Source organism: Bombus bifarius, unplaced genomic scaffold (assembly GCF_011952205.1).
Source record: "Bombus bifarius isolate JDL3187 unplaced genomic scaffold, Bbif_JDL3187 scf7180000007979, whole genome shotgun sequence".
Lineage (NCBI taxonomy): Eukaryota > Metazoa > Arthropoda > Insecta > Hymenoptera > Apidae > Bombus > Bombus bifarius.
This window is the reverse complement of record NW_022884364.1, coordinates 1,542,562-1,562,577: the sequence shown is the minus strand read 5'-3', so window position 1 is coordinate 1,562,577 and position 20,016 is coordinate 1,542,562. Positions and strand designations below refer to the sequence as shown.

General features: G+C 38.7%; 1 protein-coding gene and 1 long non-coding RNA gene across 4 annotated transcripts in view; both read right to left on the bottom strand.

The window, feature by feature from the left end:
- Window positions 1-20,016, bottom strand: part of LOC117204743 (dopamine D2-like receptor) — a 96,476-nt gene that overhangs the window by 49,765 nt on the left and 26,695 nt on the right. The window lies entirely within an intron of this gene.
- LOC117204747 lies at window positions 15,132-16,010 on the bottom strand. Its single transcript, XR_004487126.1, has 2 exons — window positions 15,601-16,010; window positions 15,132-15,410 (listed from the first exon to the last, which is right to left on the bottom strand). It is a non-coding gene; the product is annotated as an uncharacterized LOC117204747 (long non-coding RNA).

Below are 20,016 nucleotides of genomic sequence, written 5' to 3'. Positions count from 1 at the left end.
TTATGTAAATAAGTGAATTTTCTTTAGAACTGAGTCGAATACCGACCAGAGTGATATTGATTGCACAGGAAAATCTTTCGGAAGCTGATGCGGCAGCTATCGCATTGGCCACGGTAGTCTATGTTCCTTTCAAGGTAAGTCGGTCGAAAAGATAGTCCATAGAAAAGTCGCTTGATATTTTATTCATAGGCAAACTTATGTCATAAAAGAAATCCCCACGCCAGTAAGCCGGGCACCCTCGCTTTTGTTTTTCACGTTCTTTCTTTCCATTAAACGAGTGCAAAGAGGTACTTAGAGGGCGAAAAAAGTACATTCGCGGAAAAAGAGAAATTAAAATCATAATGAAATTATAATCCCTATATCTCGACGAAATAATGTTAAAAGTTCTGAATGTGTCGGAAGGAGAGAACTACGCGCAGAAATACAGGCATCGACGCATCTCGTTATCGAAACTTACATTAAAAGGTCTCAAACATTCCAGTCGGTCTATCGTTTCGCGTAACTTTGACGCGTTACTGAACTTTTAGAGAGCATCTTTCTTCTACCAACAAAACTTTTCACAAGACCGACCTCTGTATAAATTTTTTATTAGCGACATGGCCAGTATGAAAAAAAGTACTTTTCCCTACCCTTTTTTCAATTACAAGGCTCATCGAAAGTCGAGTCACGACGAACATCGTGCCAATGTACCGAGGCTATTTTTGATCGGTCGCCACTTAACACCTACGTAGGGGGATGAAGGTAGGAGGGGGTGGCTCGGTGGCGGCACAGAATTAACAGCATACACACGGGGACCTAAAAGCAGCTGCGTGTGACGGTTGATTGATCGAGAATGTGTCAACTTCACGTTACAGTACGACGCATCAATGCCTCAGCCCTACATGAATTCGACATAATAGAATTATAGTCGAAATCCAGGAGAGTGACTGCGTCGATCGAGTACCAAGAAACTTTTCGAAGAAATCGAAACCTTTTGAAAATCGTTCGAAACGTGCTTCCATTATACATATGGAGAAAAAAACGTGCACGCATTCCGGTTACCACTACTTTAAATGAACTGGTATTCTCGCTGCCAGGCGAAAGTTCAGTTTCATCCACGTTCATCGCCTAGTTATTTCAAATATCGTAAATAGTTCAACATCTGCAGTTTAAAAATTCTACCCTTTGCACTTGGCAAATTGATTACCTCCATTGGAAAGTTAATAAGATCCATTAAACTCTCATCGCTTATCGATTCCCTCTCGTGTATATACATTCTAGCCGCGCTATTAATTAATCGCGAGTGTATTGGCCCATTAGCGTGCTGTGTATTCCCGTAGTCTTGTCCCTTTTCGATGATTCGGAACTGTGTTTCCAGTCGATCGCCGAATGTCCACAGTCAATGAAACGGCAACCATCGTTAGGACTTTATCAGAAAGATCAATTCGCTTCTTCGATAATGGGATTTACGCTAGAGCAACTGGTCGTGATACGTCTATGAGGTACATTCAAGATTTGATCACCATTTATCACACGGTCAACATGGATATAGAAGCGACTGGTGGTTCGTGTAAATTGTAGCGAGTTTGGGCTGCGGTCACACCTGGATGCGTTGTTACCTGGACGTTCCGTTTCGCTCAGTTAAATTTACCGCAATTGTAACTGGATCTGGGTGAACGTGGCTCGCCATCGCTACAACGATATAATTCGCGGTACTTGGTGACTCGTACACGCGGCTCATTAATAAAATTGACGTATTTTTAAATAAACATGCCATCGTAATACCTTTTCTTGCTACATTTTTATAAGCCATTACGCGGCATTCTACATTTTTTTTTAAAGATTAACAGATGTATACGCGCGCTGCTTTAAGGAACGATGTTCAGTTAGCAACATTTAAATTTCACAGGGAGAAAAGCCGATCATCCTGTTTCACTTTTAGAGGAAGCATCGTTATTGCAAGGCAGCTAGTTCGTCCCTAGGTAAGCTAGTTACTTCACGCTCAGTGTGCAACGAGGAAATATTTTCCTCTCTTCACATCCTGCCTTATATTTTCCCATTACCAACCTCTTGTGTAGTTACTTGCCATTGTTTGCGCCGTTAATTAATAACGAGTTGCTTTACGACTAGAACTCGGACGTCCATTCAGTCGAGTGCTTACACTTTCTACAGGCTATACATAAACTATCCTTTATTTCGTATCGCCTGTTGTTTTTCGATTAGGTTCGCGTGCTTGAAATCTGACGTACATGAAATGTCCTCTCTGATATATTTATTGTTTGCCGCGGGCATAAAGCCTATAATAATTCGATACAGGTTATTGCACGTAGATGTTAACGTAGATGTTAACGTGAACGTCACGTTACAATAGATCAATCGAGAAACGGTGTAGGCAGTTTATCGCAGAAAGAATCGCATCAACAACGCGGCAGATGTTGTCACGCATTCATAACCGTTTTGTTCGCAATCTGGACGTAATCAACATGTAATATTTAAGGGTCATCAAATCGTATGTCATCTGATAACTTGATCGACACTTACTGTTCATAGCGAGTGCCTCTAATTACATCAAACTCTTACTCACGCCATCGATTAAAAATTAAAGAAGCGTGAAATTGAGAGCCAATAGTACACTCGAGATACCACAGAATTTCGGTTGCGCCCTGGGAAAGTTGCGCAGCATATTGTTAATTTCCCTAGAGGTGCAGCGTGACCGAAAACTTTTGGACTAGTAGCATCGGCACCACTAAGACGAAGTAAACATTACGGGCCGCGTTCACTAACGATTTGCAAGAGCTGTTACAACGTCGTTGCCTCGCCGTTAATCAATAATCCTACTCAAGAACTTACGTCTAAACGTTAAACGAAAATCGTCAGACTCAATTATACCGTCAAGATACGAGACGTTTCGTTTCATCGTTTTATTTCCCATAAATAATTACGGTACTGTTCGTCGAACGTGGAGAATCACGACGTGTTTCAGCACCATTACCTTTCTCATTTCACGCGACATTGTTACATTTCACGCAGCGTTAACTATCCGATAATACAAACCTTCCTCGGATGACGTACATTCTTCGAAAATCAAGTTTTCGTGGAAATTAGATCGTCGAAATGCGTCGTCCTATCTCTCGGAAACATGAAATGCACATCTTGGCCGACGGTCCAATTTAGGATTTCTTGCACTTAACCACTACCAACCAAGCAAACGGGGTTCTCCCTAAAGTGCTTTAGCATGGCGCAACAGGCTCTCCATTGGTACAACCGTAAATCATAATCACGAACGAACGGGTATAAATTTCAATTGTTGCCAAGTAAAGCGTGGACGTCTTTTGGCGTAACTAACTAGCGCAAACGTTTCGGCTGGGGCTCTGAATTAAATCTTATTTTCCTTTGGGATCCCGTCAAGCACGACAGCAAAACGACAACAAAGAATTCTTTTGCGACAAATTTTAAGTAAACTTTCAATTTGAATAGGAAACCTTTCTAACATAAGATAGTTTGCACTTTACTTGCATTGTACTCAGCTCTTGTTCGTTATGGAACAATTTCGTACCGAAAATCATTTCGTTGCCAAGCCGATTCACGCGACGCCATAGAACGACGCGTCACCGAAAGCTCGGAGGTTGGTTTTCTTAGAACGATAAATTTCTCTGCAACGCGGTTTAATGCGGCGCGATAGGGTCGTCGACGCTCAGTCGTAAATCGTAATCAGTTTAATGCGGCTTACATGTTAACTGAGAAATAGACCGCAAAGTGTGTGGATATTAGACTTACGCGGTATTTCGCAGCTCGTTCAGTTCGCTCGAACAGGTATTTCGCGGAACGACCACGTTCGGATAAGTGCGTGAACGAAGCGATAAAAAAGAAGAAGAAGAAGAAAGGGTTGAAGCTGTGGCAAAAGGAGGAGAAAAATGGATGCACCGATTGATTATCGGGAATATATTATATAGCAATCTTTTATTGTATCTCTTACTATGGCTTCTTCTTTTCTTCTTACTCAAAGTCCTTGCCCTATCAAACAACCACCGTTATTTCTTCTCGATTTTGCCTGCAATCTACGATTCAGTATTAAAATTGTCGCGATTATAGCTAGGTCCATAATTTAGAAATAAAGATCCCAAAATCGTTTTTAAAAATCGATCGGCTTAGCTATTCTCTTAGTTGCATTAAACTCGTATTAGTCATTTTTCTAGTTCCACATGAATAAGCAATTGAATCGTTAAATGAACTTGTTCTTCTCTATATTCTGCTATTCTGCTGACTTCGCATCCCATTGCAAATTGAATTTACTGCTGATCTACGCTATGTTCTTCATCGATCCTCAAGGGATATAACTTAGTCACCCAAGGAAGTTCTTTTCTCTTTCGTTGCATTTTAACGTCCCATTCATACCCAACCACTCTCTCGTTCCTTTTATCCACATTACTGTATCTCGTTTTATTTTTCGCTCTTGCAGACGTTATTAATTTACGAAACCATGACCGTACAGTTACATTTAACTGCGTTTTAGTAGCGTATCATGTGAGAATTAGCGAATATACGCAACAAGCTCTAGCGCATTCAGTTTTATCGTAATTTCTCTTTATACGCCATTTGGATTCCGGCCAAATCGTTTTTCCCTGTCCGTTCAAACCCTCAGATTCTCTGTTACAATTTTACTGCATTTTATCCTTCTCCTTTTCTGCCTTGATCTCGTTTTTTCCTTAATAGGATTCCCTTTCTTCTTCTTCTTCCTCCGAATTCGAGAATTGTCCGTGTTTAAATCGACTTTTTCTGTCTGCCAGAATACGATACCTGAACTCACCTTAGTTTTTCATTCTACAGGTAGCCAACCGGATTCAATTCCGACTTTTCTCATTTCCTATCTGTTAACACCCTATTATTACATTAATTGCTATATACATATTAAAATCGTCTCGTTTCCTCTTCCCAAAGATCAGATTCTATTGGACGCAGAAACGCGTAAAATGCCGTGATCCCTTTATCGTCGTAGGTGCTGTTAATGAATTTACTTTTCTCCTACTTTTATTAACTCACGATGTTGCCAAAAGCATTTTCCTTGACCTGCAACTTAATGCTATTGACTCGGTAACTGGTGCAATGAGAAACGTTTATGGGGAACGTGTATGAAATTAGAGGATTATTTGGTGCCAGAATAAAGAGCCGCGAAAATAGAGCAGAAAGGCAACCGTGTAGAACGAGGACCGAATTTCATAAAATACATTTTTCTAGATAGAATCCAACAATTTATGATACAATCGTAGAGATTACGGAATAACTTTATAGCATTTTCGTTTAAGGAATTTTTAATCGATATCAAGAACTGGAAATTCAAATTTCTTCGTAGGCACAGAAATGGAGTAAGTGAAAATGTTGCAACGGACGGGGCACGTAATCCATTATTTTTCCCAAACGTCTAGAACGGGGCTCGAATTATCTCTAAAATTTACCGCGCCTGTCCATATTCAGTGACGAAATCTACTTAACCCAATTCGGAACGAGCCGCGACGATTTATAGTTCCCATTGATTCTAATAGAATCGAAGTCCATATCGTTTGGTCACATGCGTCACTCAACCATCCAGAGCAGTGACTTAATGCGTGAACACGAAATCCGAAGAACCATTTTTCGCGGTTTTTATGGTTCGATAGAAATGTTCTGAGCGAAGAAATAATATGGCAAAATCTTGTTGGACGACTTTGATCCTCTAATCAGTAGATGATATATCAACTTGATGGATCGTTATAATCTTTCAAGTGATTCTCGTCGCTGGAATTTTTCTCTTTCCCATTACGGTGCAATAAATGAAAATGGACCATTACATTTGTTTGCTTTTAGATTTCATATACAGGCTGTTTTGCGGAACAAACATTCGGTGGAAAGTAAATCTGATCAACGTGTCGATAACTTACACCTTTCGTTCTTCACGCGTTTCATGCGTCCATATAAATTATAATTATCGTCGATTATTTAATTGACAATGATTGACGCAAAAGCACGTTTAATAAATCCGGATCGGAAGAATAATCAGACAAATACGTATCGTGTTGCAGAATGTAATGCTGGTGGTAAAAGTTTACGGCAAAAAATTCGACCATATAAATTTTCGTAGTCAAATATGCAACGAGTTCTTACGGTCTGTGTTCTTAGGTGGTTCTTTATCCCTAAAGAAGTGTTGCTTGAAGGTTATATCAGCATGTTATCTCAATCTCGTAAACATACCATTTAATATCGAAATTTGCTGTGTTCGTATTATCATAAAAATTAAACTGGTTAAAGGTCAGACGTGTAAACTTTCGCAATTACCACAGTAGCCCAGTAGTTAGCTAAACGAGCCAATTTAGTAATTAAGCATAATTACATGTTATTTGCAATTTTAACGGAGAGCAAGGTCGTGAACTTAAAATGCCCTCCATTATCGAACTAATATTTGCTTTATGCAAGAGCACGATAACGCGAAGGAAAATGTAATCCAACCGCGTTATCGATCTGTCGGTCAATTCCCCAGCGTTTTGATTTTTTAATTAACGTTTGCCACTTTAAATAAACCATATCTCGCTGTCTAATAACTTTGCAACATTCTTTTGCCGATACAAGTTTCATCGGTTGTATCGCCTTATCGTCGCTCCAAAGCGGACTGCAATTCTCCTTCGCAGGTAGCGAAACCCGATACGAAACAATTTATAGTTGCACTAGCACGTTAAGGGTAGTTGGAAAAAGATTTTACGAATGAATTGCTTCGAAACATTTTACAGAGTTTCGAATGGATAGACAGGTACGATCGACTACCAAGTAACATGTTTTAGTATAATTTTACATATTCCGAAATCCAAACACGAATGATTACCTTTTTTCTAGATAGTACAGTTTCTTTCAAGGATATGAAGATATTTTGTTTGTTTATAGAGATACTACAGATCACTACATTTATATTTACTTTTTCGAGGATATATAAAACGAAGAGACCGAAGGAACTTTATTCGAATAAATTCATACTTTTAAGTGCGACATTTTCTCGAATTAACATATAAGATGATCGCGACACGTTGTATACATACTGGATGGAAAACCAGAAAAATTCGATAAGGAAGCCAAAGTAAAGGAGAGACACGTATCCGAAAAACTCCTAAGGTCGCATAATTTATGACTTCTAACGTACGGTGGTGACAGCGGGGAAAAGTTTTCCCATCTCCTGCCTTCGCCTCCTTCCTTTCTTTATTTCTTCGTAACAATACAAATGTCGATCGTAAAAACAATATTCTTATTTTGTTATCTCTCTCATTTCTCAATATTTTCTTTTCTCGCTAATATTTTTCACAAATGCTCCAGACACATAAGAGTTATTACGTTCTTCTATTTGGTTGTCACGTCCAACTTGTGACTTTCCAGGAAACAATGAAAATTGATTTCATAAAGTAATATACTTTCATCTTCTAAAAGCTTCTTTAACATTTATTTGGAACTACAGCATTCGCTAGAAAATTGTTTACTGTTTACGCGTGGTTCATGGTTCTTCAGCCACTTTTCATCTCTTTTATACTTTGAACGGTACCGTTTTTACAGAACGATCCACCAGCTTCGAGCAGCTTTTACTGTTCATCGTTCGATAGCTTGCACGGTTAGGCTCTCTTTTCGATCTACTCTACTCGAGAAAGAAGCGTTACTTGCTACCAGAAGAGATCCATCATCCTCTTATCCACTCAACCGCGTAGATATCTTTTCCTTTTCCCGTCTTAATTGTAGGTCGTAATGTTCACCTTGAAAGATTGCATTGTTCACTGAAGTTACACAATTTTCATTATACAGTGTTGCGTTATCGCATCAATTTTTTTTATAACGTACGGATAACGTCGCTTTGACTAGAAGTTACTTAATGACTCGTGTGCATAGTTGCACGATGATCAAGCTACTCTAATTGACCGTATTGCCAATAGTTCGATTGGCTGCCCACAAATGTAATCACTATGGAACGAAGAGGTCGTCTATGTATAGATATTCGATTGACGCATACAGAGAGTGTTTCACTACCACCGCTGCAACAAGTTAAGTTAAGTTGTCAAGTTGTTAAGTAAGTTATGCCGTGAAAAAATAGACATGTTACAGTGTTCGTGGAAGACCGTCTGACCGTAAATGGGCCATTATCACTTATAATCTTTATCTTTCTTATTCTTGCGCTTAAAAACCTTGTATTCTAAGAATACATATACTCGATAAAATACTTCGCAAGGACATACACACACTTCACATTGATGTCTAAGATAAGCGATGAAGGATATGCGCAATCAGTAACGGTATATCGAAGACGAGCACCACTGGTACTATAAACTGATCCTAAGCACAGAGTAAGGGTCGAACTGGATGCTGAACAATGCGCAGAGAAACATAACTTGCATAATATCAGCCAATTTCTGCCTGTTATCCCAGAGAGTAGGTTTCTGTGTTTCTCTGTTTCATCCTCCGTCCCTCCGAGGTAAGATTTTAGTTGCGTTCAACTGTACAAGTTCAAAATTATAAAATAATACGACGTATCTTTCACTAAAATGTAATAATCTTTGCAATTTTTTAAATAGATATTCGAGATTAAGCAGAAAATCGAACAGGAAAATACTGAACGAAAGAAAATCGATCTCATTCTCGTCTTAATGCTTTTATATCATGATGCTTCCAGTACCATACTCTTGTATACAGTATCTTTCAATTCAGTTGTTTCCATCGACTGAAAACAAAAAAATGCTTTCACTTTTTCTCTCTCAACGTAAAATTCTTCGTTACCATTCTTCCGTTTTCAGTTTTCTCGTCACGTTCCTATAACTCACTTTAGTTTCTCAACTTGATTGGTCATCTTAAGCCTACTTGTTAGAAATCTTTATCCTCGTGCTCACACGTACTATCGATTCTGTCCCATGACATTTTTGTTTCACGCTCTTTCGCGTTGCGCGCGGTCATTGGAAGGACACTGGGAATGGCGTGAAGCCTTTTAGACTTTTCATACCATCACTCTTGTCATAGACATCAACCGTAACATTTTTCACGTTTCTCACAGTATCGGAGAGCGAAGTGTACATTTTACCCGTTTCAACCGGATCGTCTAAAAGCTGCATGGGGAAAAAGCTACGAGCTCGACATCGTGATACAACTACCAGCATTTCGGTGAATCAACGTCGAAAAGAACACGATACTTCTGCCACTTAGCACGCTCGTCGTTTGCACAATTTTCACGCGAAATATTCAGTTTCTGTTCTATTTGCATTGCTCCCGTTTTTCCGTCTACGAAAAAAGCGCTGGCACGGCGCCTCGTTGAGAAGCAAAATATTAACCACGTCCAACGATAAGAATAAAACATGCAAGCAGAAGCGGACGAAAGAAGAAATTCTCGAGTGCGTAGTTACAAAAGTCCCTATTGTCTTGCCCATCTCCTCCCTTTATCCCCGGAAATAAATTCCTCCTATTTCTTCTAGTTATTGTTCTCTCTGTCCGTAGAAGTAGTCTTTCACTTTCCACGTTGCGGCAACATATTTAGCTTTTTATCGTTTTAAAAAGTGTCCAAATAAATGCAAGACATCTAATTTGGCAACGCCGATTATTTTGATCCACCTTTTTTTTCAGAAAGAACCAGATTTCTTTGCTTCAATGCCATTAATAGTCGCGTGTAAACTTCAAACATCGATGCGATGAAGGTCGATTCAAAGATTGGTAGAATGTTGAGGCGGAAGTAACATGGCTCTTCTGGTGACCCACGAAAACGGCTATCGGTTTAATTGCATCTCGAGGGAGCTATTACGCTGCTCAATTTGGAAGGTAATTCGAAATGTAATTGCCAACGGAAGTAAACGCTACCAAATTTTCCTATTTTACAAGTGATACCCTTATCGCACATCGTTCTCGAATTTCCAATGACTTCCAGAGGCTACACCATTGCCTCTCGCTGTTTCCAGCACGTCGAATTTCTTAAATACGCGGAAATAAGATAAATGAATTGGCCCTGACTAGACTATCCATCCTGGATTCTCTGAAGGAGAGAGCATGAAAACAGGAAAGTAGTCATTAATTTTCTGTTTCAGATCGACTAGCGGCTAACCTGTTTTCCAGCAAATCTACCAACCAACTTCCTAGATCGCTGCTTTTCATCGTCGTGCTTCTCGCTCGTCCCCAATTCCCATGATTTAAATTTGTGAAAAGTAGCGGCATAACGGCAGCGTTGAAGCACGTGTGCACTCGTTACGTCGTGATCACTGTCCCAGTAATTATCATAGGAAAATTGAATGTTCTTGTATGCAATCCCTACTCTCTGCTTGTCTATTTCCGTAGCAAGATTAACTTTCCGATTTCTAGAGCCTGGGTAACATAGTCCATCTTGTCAAAATCGACGCGAAAAGAGGAAGAGAAGCGGAGCCACGGAACGGAACTAGCAACCCAGTAAGATTAATGGCCATGCCTGTTACCCAGAGGCAGTGATTAGAAGCCAATTAAGAGCCTTTATCCCGCCTCGCTTCGACGCTTCTTACCCAGCCAAAGTCTATTCTATGGAAAATATCCGATGCTGTAGCATACCGTTAAACGAACTCCTTAAATTACGCTTCTCGTTTTGTTTATGACTCGCGATAACATTAACGATATTCCCAAGAAGAAGGTGATTTAATTCCGAATCGTTTAAACGTGGACACCGAGCCGCGATAGGATAATCTCGAAACCTGGCACCGTAGAAATTTCGCTTGGCTCGATAATATTGTTTACGCTATGGCAATTTCGTTCGCGTATAACGAATATGATTTTACCGTAATTCGCATTGGTGCGGAAAACGTGTCCTGTCAGTGTTATTAAAGCTTGTTGCGGAAAATGAAAAATTGACGCAAAACTAATTACATACTTGCTAGTGCATTCGACAGTGTAATTCTTGGCCGGTGGAATTTTTCGCACGTTGTTTCTGCAATTTCGTTATATCACAAGCTCGGTCAGTAGTCTGCTTTAATTTTAAACTAAATGCACGAGCTTCATGAAAATCAAATTACACGCTTGCGGAGTGTAAAAGCATTTATAGTAGAGTTTTATGATGAAATATCGTTAATTAAAAAAAGCGGGCAAGTCAAAGGAGCGAGCCAAAGAATCGTGTTTCGCGGGTTAGAACTTTAATCGGCGATAAATTTGCTGCGACGATTACGTCCACGAAACGACGAGATTAACGTGTACATTTCCCGATTATGAAGCGCAGGTATTGTTATTCGTAATTAATTATCCGCGCAGATGACTCTTTGTTTAAGAACAAGAACCAGGGAACATTTCAAACTTCTGACTTCTTCCTAAGAAGGATTAAGGATAACTGAAGACACGGTGAAAACACGCGTTTTGTTCAAGATGAAACAATTTCTCAATTTCAATACGTGAACGAGTTTGCAATTTTATCCTTCGAGAAAATAAGAGATTGAAACGCGAGACTTATAGCTATTGTTCAAATACTGAGTGAATTTTTAACGATCGTGTATTACTGGAGCAATGAGATACGTCGATGTAAACGACTTAGCGAATTTGCATGAAGTTCAAGTATGCTAGCAATATCGTCACCACGTGGATTTCTGGATATTTATTACAAGGCAAAGTGAGAAAAACACGGAGCTTTCTTAAAATCATTTTCGTCTTAACGTAATACGTTTATTTCGTCCATATGTTACTTCGCACGACGCCTTTCTTCTCTATCACTTTTAATGGAACTTCGCGTTGCCGTTTACAGAACGTTTCATTAGAAACGTTTAATTAAATTCGAGACGTTAGTACTCCCGTAACTTTTGCCACCTAAATATTACAGAGGATGCAAATATTTAATGCTTAATCGTAGTAACTATATGCACACATAACCCAGAGAGCATTAAAGATGAAGGACGAGTGCCGTTACTTAGGAGACCAACAATATAAATCCAACGTATTATTTTTTCAAGCGAATATAGCTGGTGAATTTTTAATATTAACACAGTTCCTATCTTAAATAAATAAATAAACGTGCGTGAATTTCGGTATGTAGTATGTGATAAATTGGAATATAAAGTCCCACATGTACGGACCAACGACGCGTCGTTCCATCCGGCTTTCCCCCTGCATTAGGAAGGTTTGCTGGGAGATAAAGTATCGATCGAGTCCCTTAGTAAAATTGAAGTGGAGCCTAATCATCGAGTTACAATGGTATGCGAGGCAAATGGAACGAAACGGTTGAGAATTTATAGAAGTAAAAACAATTCGAACGATTCTTCTGAGCATGCGAACGCGAATGAATAAATTCCAAGTACAGGCTCAAAGCGTAGATCGAAACGAAGCATCGTTGACGTTAATTTACTCGAATTGCTCGAATAGGACTGTAATTTTCTATTTAGAAGCTGCTAGTGCGTTTAAGTGCCGCCGTTGGATTTACTGCTACTACACTTACTCTTGCCCACGCGACCGCAGAAAATTGCACGAGTAATTCCGTTTATCGCACACCCCGTAATTTATTTTTCAACCGTCCCAGCATAAACCTTTCACCTATGAATGCGTTAAAATTTTACGCGTGGTAACACCCTCGTGCTCGACCTAGGCTCGATCCTTATCATCCCTATTCTCATTCTCGATCGTAACCCTAATTGGAATTACAAAGGATCGCTTGGTAGACCGAAGGCAAATCTTTTTCTTTAAGATATTCCAATTCTATTCCTCCCGAGAAGGAGAAACGTAGAAGCAAACCGGTCTACCAAAGTTACGGCCGGAATCAAGGCTTGAAATCAGAAATCAATCTCGAGGCGTTCGCCGGCTGATATTTCCTTTAAATGGTATTTTACAACGCGATATCTGAAAGGGTTAAGCGGTAGCTATATAAGAAGAGTACGCATGATAAAAATCCAATCGCGAGTGAGTTTTTCTATTCATCGCATATCAAGAGTATCGCTGCCGCTAATCTATGGGAACATTAATCTTGAGGTCAACGCGCATATCGTCTCGTGCCAGGTTAACATCAGTCAGAGTTAAGACAACGTCTCGACTACGAAATCAGAGAAGATCGATCGAAGCACAGGTAGCGCGTGAAACGTTGGTAGATATGCTCTCTAAGTTTTCCTGATGGCAAAGCAAATAAGAGGAGCGCGCGAAATCGTGGCTTTTGCCTGTTTAAATGCCAAGAGCGACCGATTCCTCTCTTCTTGTTTGGATATCGCTTGAAACTTGTCGTTCCAGGCAAAGTTTCCATCACTTCGTCGCCTCGTTGCTGGTATATGTTGAAAAGTTGCACGCCACGAATAAAAGAAATTGCACGACGGCGTCTGCTTCGACGTTATTTGGCGAGTTGAAAATTGAGAGATTTCAAACTATTAAAGAGAATCCCCCCCTTCCGTCACGAATCGACTTTTTCATTCTCCTACGTCGTCGCGAGCATTGTTTCAGTCGCGTTAATTAATGTCCATTATTAGTTACTCTCTCTCTCTCTCTCTCTCTCTCTCTATATATATATATATATATATATATATATATATATATATATATATATATGTATATGTACATTATATTTAACAGATATTATTACAGTGTCATAATATAATATAATATTTAACAGAGTATTATTCGATAACATCGAAGAAAAATTCACGATGACTATAAATTTTCATATTTTTATATCAAACCGCCATTTTCTCCTGGGAGACATGCTAGATATCGAATCACCGTTAATTAAACGTCAGTACGTGTTTCAAACTCGTAAAACGAGATTACACATTATCCATATGAGTAACGCTTCGTTGATAATGGATTGATTCACAGTATTCTAATTGTGAAAATTATTCACCGTTTCAACATCGTATTATTCGAACCGTAAACGATCAATTTCATTTTCTCACTTCCAGTCGATCTCGCCAACAAATACACTTCGCTAGTATCAAAGCTTTCGTTTCCGACTCATTACCTCAATTGGAATATCGACGAAGATGGGATCATATTGTGAAGTATCAAATAAATTGATTCGTGATAATACTTACATTGTCACGTTACTATCAGCTTTGTTTGTATAGCTGCTGCTTCAACAAATTGCTATTATCGCTTGTTCGGACATCAATCAGGTTACTGGAAAATAGCTATCCACTGAAATGAGATCGATTTCGAAAGGATTGCTCCTACAGTAACGGAAGATAAAAAAAGACCTTAACTTACAGCCACAAAGAGATTGAGCTTATCGCGGTTTCTCCTTCCTAAACGAAAGTCAAAGGAAATTGGAAAAAGTGAAAGCCTTCTGTACTATTACACTGTAATAATTTACGTTCGAATATGCATATACATATACAGTGATTTCCAAAGCCATTGCAACACGCTTTGAAACTGAATAACTTTTTTAAAATTGGTTCAAACGACCGCGGTTCCTTTTAGGAATTCGGAGGATTAGTTCACTGGGTGACATACAAAAAAAATTTTAGCAAAATTTGCAAATTGGTCGGACACGCGAAGAAAAAAGTAAAAGTTGAATTTTTCAACTTTTTTTTATCTCGACTTCTAATGAAACTTTAAACAACATAATTTGAATATCTGAATTAATTATATATATGCTGAAAATTTCATCGAAATCGGTTAACGTTGCTATGAGCTACAGACGTTTAAAAATGGCGAAAATCAAGGTTTTCAGGATTTTCGGTCTAAAATCTGCCATCTTTCCATCCCTGTCGCTTGTTTTCACATCAACCCATTTCAATAAAATTTTCAGCATGTATATATAACCGCTATAAATGTTCAAAATGTGTTGTTTAAATTTTCACTACAGACTAAGATGAAAAAGTTGAAAAATGCGAAATTTACTTTTTGCTTCGCGATTCCGACCAATTGCAACTTTCGTTAAAATTTTTTTTACACCTCACCCAGTGAACTAACTATTCCCTTCCTGATTCCTAAAAAAGAACCGCAGTTATTTGGACCAATTTTAAAAAAGTTATTCGGTTTCAAAACGTATTGCAATAGTTTTGAAAGTCTCTGTATGTATATAGCTATTGATATTGACAAACAAGTTAGTTTATTGTGTTTACGAAGAAGGATATGTTTTTTAGTGATATAAAATACCGAATTTGGTAAAATTCGTTCAAACGGTGTGATCGATCCAATCCAATAAATTTTAATGGGGAGTAGCAAAATCGTTGAAAAGAAAGATAAATCCGATATGGAGAATTATGCGGCTCGAAACGATTGTTCTTCGACGTCTTTCATTTTCACTCGCTCGTCCAATATGCAGCAACATGATTCTTGTGTAAGAGTAAACGAATGGTACCAGCTACGATGCCGAACGGTCGTACGTGCAAAATCAAACTATTCGCTCCATTTCGAGTCTTGTGTTACGCTCACTGGTTTTTCCATTCCCGGTGTCCTCGTATTTTCTTTCTATCGCCATCGCCACAGCCAAATTCGGGCCACGTTTGATGCACTTACCGTTCCAAAAATTCCTGATGTATACGGAGAAAAATCATATAGGTATTTTTATATTCTGGTATCGCTAGCTTTGCAAAATTTATTATCGACTAAGAGTACGTCACATTTCAGCGAGTTTCTCGTAACGTTCAACGAGATTTAAATGATCGCAGAAGGTTTTTTTTGTATAAAGTCTATTTCGGGCGACAAATCGCTCAGACTTACCTATTGACTTTCTTTTGTTTTCAGCGAATGTAAGCTCGTTAACGATTTGATTCTTATGAAACTCATAGATTTCGTTTCTCAGTAGAAAGTCAACAGTTTGTCTCGTTTTAAATGTTTTCGATGAAAGCCCGTCGATTTATTAAGACCGCAACATCGTTCGTCACGCTTGCAACATTACAAATCACGAAGCAACACGCTTCCATTCGTCCTATTTGCCCCGATGCTTCATATTTCATCGTGTTGCTGCAAACCGAACGACATTCACCATCCCTCCACACCAGTATATTTCAGTTACCGAAGAAGGATTTGTATCTTGTCAGGTTTATTCGCCTCTTCATGGTCGACCTTTTGCTACAAAACGACACGAGCTCGATGGCAATTTTCATGATCTCGCTTCAACCTGTAAAATTGAAAAGTTGAGACGATCTTTCGTATTGCTAAAATATCCACGGCGGTAAAACATTTTCCATACACGTCAAAACGTTTAGTGTACCTCGCTTTTTATTTAAAGCAAATCTTGAAAATGACTCACGCCGACGGGCATGGAAAATTTTAGTAATTTCAACGATCTGCAAAGAGAATTTTAAAGAAATTTTTAGTAACATGTACATACGAGGCAGCGTTACGAATAGCACGTAAATGGTGCTAGAAGTAACAAAAACATCAAATACATGGTAATGTAAAAAGGTATATCTCAATGGTATCAGAGAGAAAGTATAACATACGTGCCAAAAAGAAATAACAAAGCAATGGCGAATAAATGTACAAAATAGGAAATGTAGGAATAAATATTCCTTTCTGCAAAAACACCATGTTTCTTTATGTTTAGCAATTCTCAGGAAAGTAATTAGCTTAAATCTTCCAAAATGCATAAATAACGGGCACAATTTTTCTGGGTAAATTTTTAGCTGGATAAAGCGTTTTCGAGGAAACAGGTAATCTTTAAAAACGCTGTTGTAAAGTTGATCGGAAACTAAAGCGGTCGCCCATAAACTGTCTGCCACCTTAGTGGCACAAGCCACTCGCTTCAAGGTAAAATACTTCGAAATACTTTTCGAGGAACCAAAGAAGAAAAAAGAAGAAAATGAAAAAATGCGAGTACACGGGCCGATCGAAGACTGAAACTCCGTTGGTTAAGGGCGAGTTACCGGCAAGACGAATGCGGAAAGCAGCCCAAGATATTGGGTTCTTTGTCAATTTCTCCATGCGAATTCAACTATGTAGAAAATGGACTGGAGAACATGCAATCTCCGAAATATTTAAATTGTAAAGATTTACGAAGGAAGCAGCATCTGTATCGCGTATCTATGCAAAGAGAACCGAGAAATTCGGTGTGTACAACATTAAAATCTGAATTAAGTCAAACACAGAGCTAAGTAATGTAACCGAACGTCATGTAAATCAAGTTCGATCTGTGGACTCCGCAAACTCTGTAACGAGTCACGATTGCCGGCAATAACCATAATTGCGTCTTGCATTGTTCATGCCAGTCGCGTTACGGTCACCGTATTTTAGCCCCTTTCGTAAATTATTTCCTCTCGTTCCGTTTACGAAACTCGCCACGATCGCAAGCACGCGCCATATATATTCGGGATCGATTACATCTACGATAGCGTTGCAAAAGCTCGCAATTGGGAAACAGTCGGGCACCCTCGTGATCATAAACGTACGAGGAGGGTTTACCAACTATAAAATGACAAACATTAATTTTTCACATTTTTTTCTCCGAGTTATTCGAACCGAAAAATCTACTGACCCGCAATAAAAGCATTCAAATGCGCCGACAACAGGAAAAGCCTTTTTCCTTGTGAAGATATTGAAATTAACCAAATGCGAAATGTAAATCTTTCGTATGTTTTAAGAACCGTGTTGACAATCTTTAAATGTTTCTCGATATTCTACTTTCCTCTTTGTTTTCACACAGACAAAATATTTCACAAAACGTTTTATTGTAAACGTTGCATCTTACCGTCACTTTACTACGACGTGTTATACGTAGTAATCCACGTAGTTTAACAAGTTTCATACGCCGTGTAACTTTGATCATCGAAACCAGCTTTTTTAACTTCTCAAGATGCGATATTTGGCGAGAATTTAAACTCCTCGTCTGTAAAGTGAAATATGGGGCGCAAGTAACTGCGAATAATGGAACTTTTTATAGCGTTGCGAGTCTTATCTAGTAACTGTATAATGTTTAATAATTGCCATAGAAATAAGGAATAATTAAAGATGCAAAAAATATGCTACCGAGATTGAATGTAAGCGCAACAAGTGCAACGTTTTTCTCGGCAAAACATTTACGAGTGGCTGTTCAAGCTCAGCTTGAAGTAGGCTTTCGTCTTCTTTCGTAACAAATTGGAACGAAAGTGCTTTTTCCTAATGCGTCTTTCTTCGATACTCGAAAAAGTATAATGCAGACACTCGGAATAGTGGATACTGCACCATAAAACAATCGACTAAAACATATATCCGTCATTTTATTATCTACGATCGAGTAGTAAATTAATATCTAATTTCGAAAGGATACAATGAAATATCGAGCTTTACGTCAGTCGCATAAAAGTTGCAGAGCATTTTCAATGATATTTTTAGGAACGACCTTTAAATATCTGGCTGTATATCCTGCGGCCATCATACTATATAGCGAAACGACCTGCGTTTCGCTTTAATGGTCAATTGCTAGCTTAACTGGATAGTTTTTATACACGGTCGTTGAAAATTTAACATCGACGAAATTCCGTCGAAATTTATGCAGGGTATTACGCTCATCGAATTTATCCGTAGATAGTCCAATTTTCAAAACTACATGGCAAATACACGAGGAAAATCGAAAATCGAAGTAACAGAGTTCGAACGATGGTACCTATACTTTATATATAAAATTCTTTCATTCGAGAGGGATGTGAGGCAAACAGTCTCGTAGCAAAGATAACGAAGGTGCAGGCCAGGTCGGATATTATTCCAGTTTCTAGCGATTCCAATTCGTATTCCGGTCCAACGACAAAGAAAAATGAAAAAGAAAGGCTAGATATTATGCTGCTAGAAAATGTATGATATTCCTACATATTTTAAACCTTAAAACAGTTTCCAGAATTTGGAAGAATCGTCCATTCCTTTTTAAATTAGAATTATAAAATGTGAATGCTTTTACTTGAATTCGTAGAGTATGTAAATGTTTATGTGGTATATCTCGATAACAGTTTCATAGCGCAATTACAAAACTTGCTAAGTAAACGTTCTCCTGTATCAGTAAAAGTTTTGGAACTTTCCGGTAATAAACTGTGATGATGACTGATCCGGTTTGTGCTCTTATAAAGTCATAGCTTGTGAAATATTACATCGATGTTGAGTTGGCGAATAATTTTTACAAAAGCATTAGCCTCGTCGTTAACGCTCAGTAATTAGCTTGTCGCTGCCATTAACTGTTTGGATAAGTCGTAAGTTAGCAGCACTCGGTTTCTGATTATAGTTCTGAAACTATTTGGCTATCATTTTGTCCACATCGATATGATTATTATTAGTTCGTAATTTGCGTCACGGTATGATCAACCGTCGTCATTTGAGATATTAGTGACGAAATTAATTAGATATTAATGAGATATTTCGCACGTACCACCGTAAAGGATGAATCGAAGATCGAACTAAACCTCTGATAACTCAACTTTGTAAATCAAGCTTTTGTAAACGCAAATGCCTGGCAAATATTACGACGGTGATAAACGAAATGAATGCGACTTGAAATGCGACGTCGTCCAACCCTCTGCTTGCTTATGTGAAACTGTAAAGATCCGCGATTAACCGGGGAAAGTAGTTGTTATTCACATCGTGTGCAATAGTGCGCGTATTGCACGTTCACGCTTAGATCGTAAAGTAAAATCTGCTTTGCGTCTTCGTTATATGACATCTTTCGCCGTGTAAAAAGGTTTCTCGTTTCAATCTTTTTACGTACGCGCCGTTTGTACCAAAGGATCGTAAATTTGTTCGTTTTGGTTGGAGAGGTTAAAAAACTCGGCTGAAATATCTCTGAATCGCGTTGTTACGTCAGTTTTCATTCCATGATAACTTAAACCCATTATTTTTAATGGCCGCTAGTACAAACGAACACGTTTGGTTACCATGCATACAGGAATAGCTTACAAGAACTTTGCGATACATTACACACGTGGTTTTTCCATTTTCAAATGCAATCGAAACTTTTACGTTGCCACGGTTTATTCGACACCGTGCTCGCGGAACTCGCAGTTCCTGCTCCCTTTCCTATTTCCGAGGATCGAACAGCTTCGAATTTCCTTCCATAACATTTTTCTCCGTTTTCCAATCTCTTTCAGCCCTTGAGAGCGTTATTTTTCGAGGCATTGCTGCGCATAAAAGACCTTTCGAGCTTTCGCGAGTACGTTCACAGACGATGAAACAAGG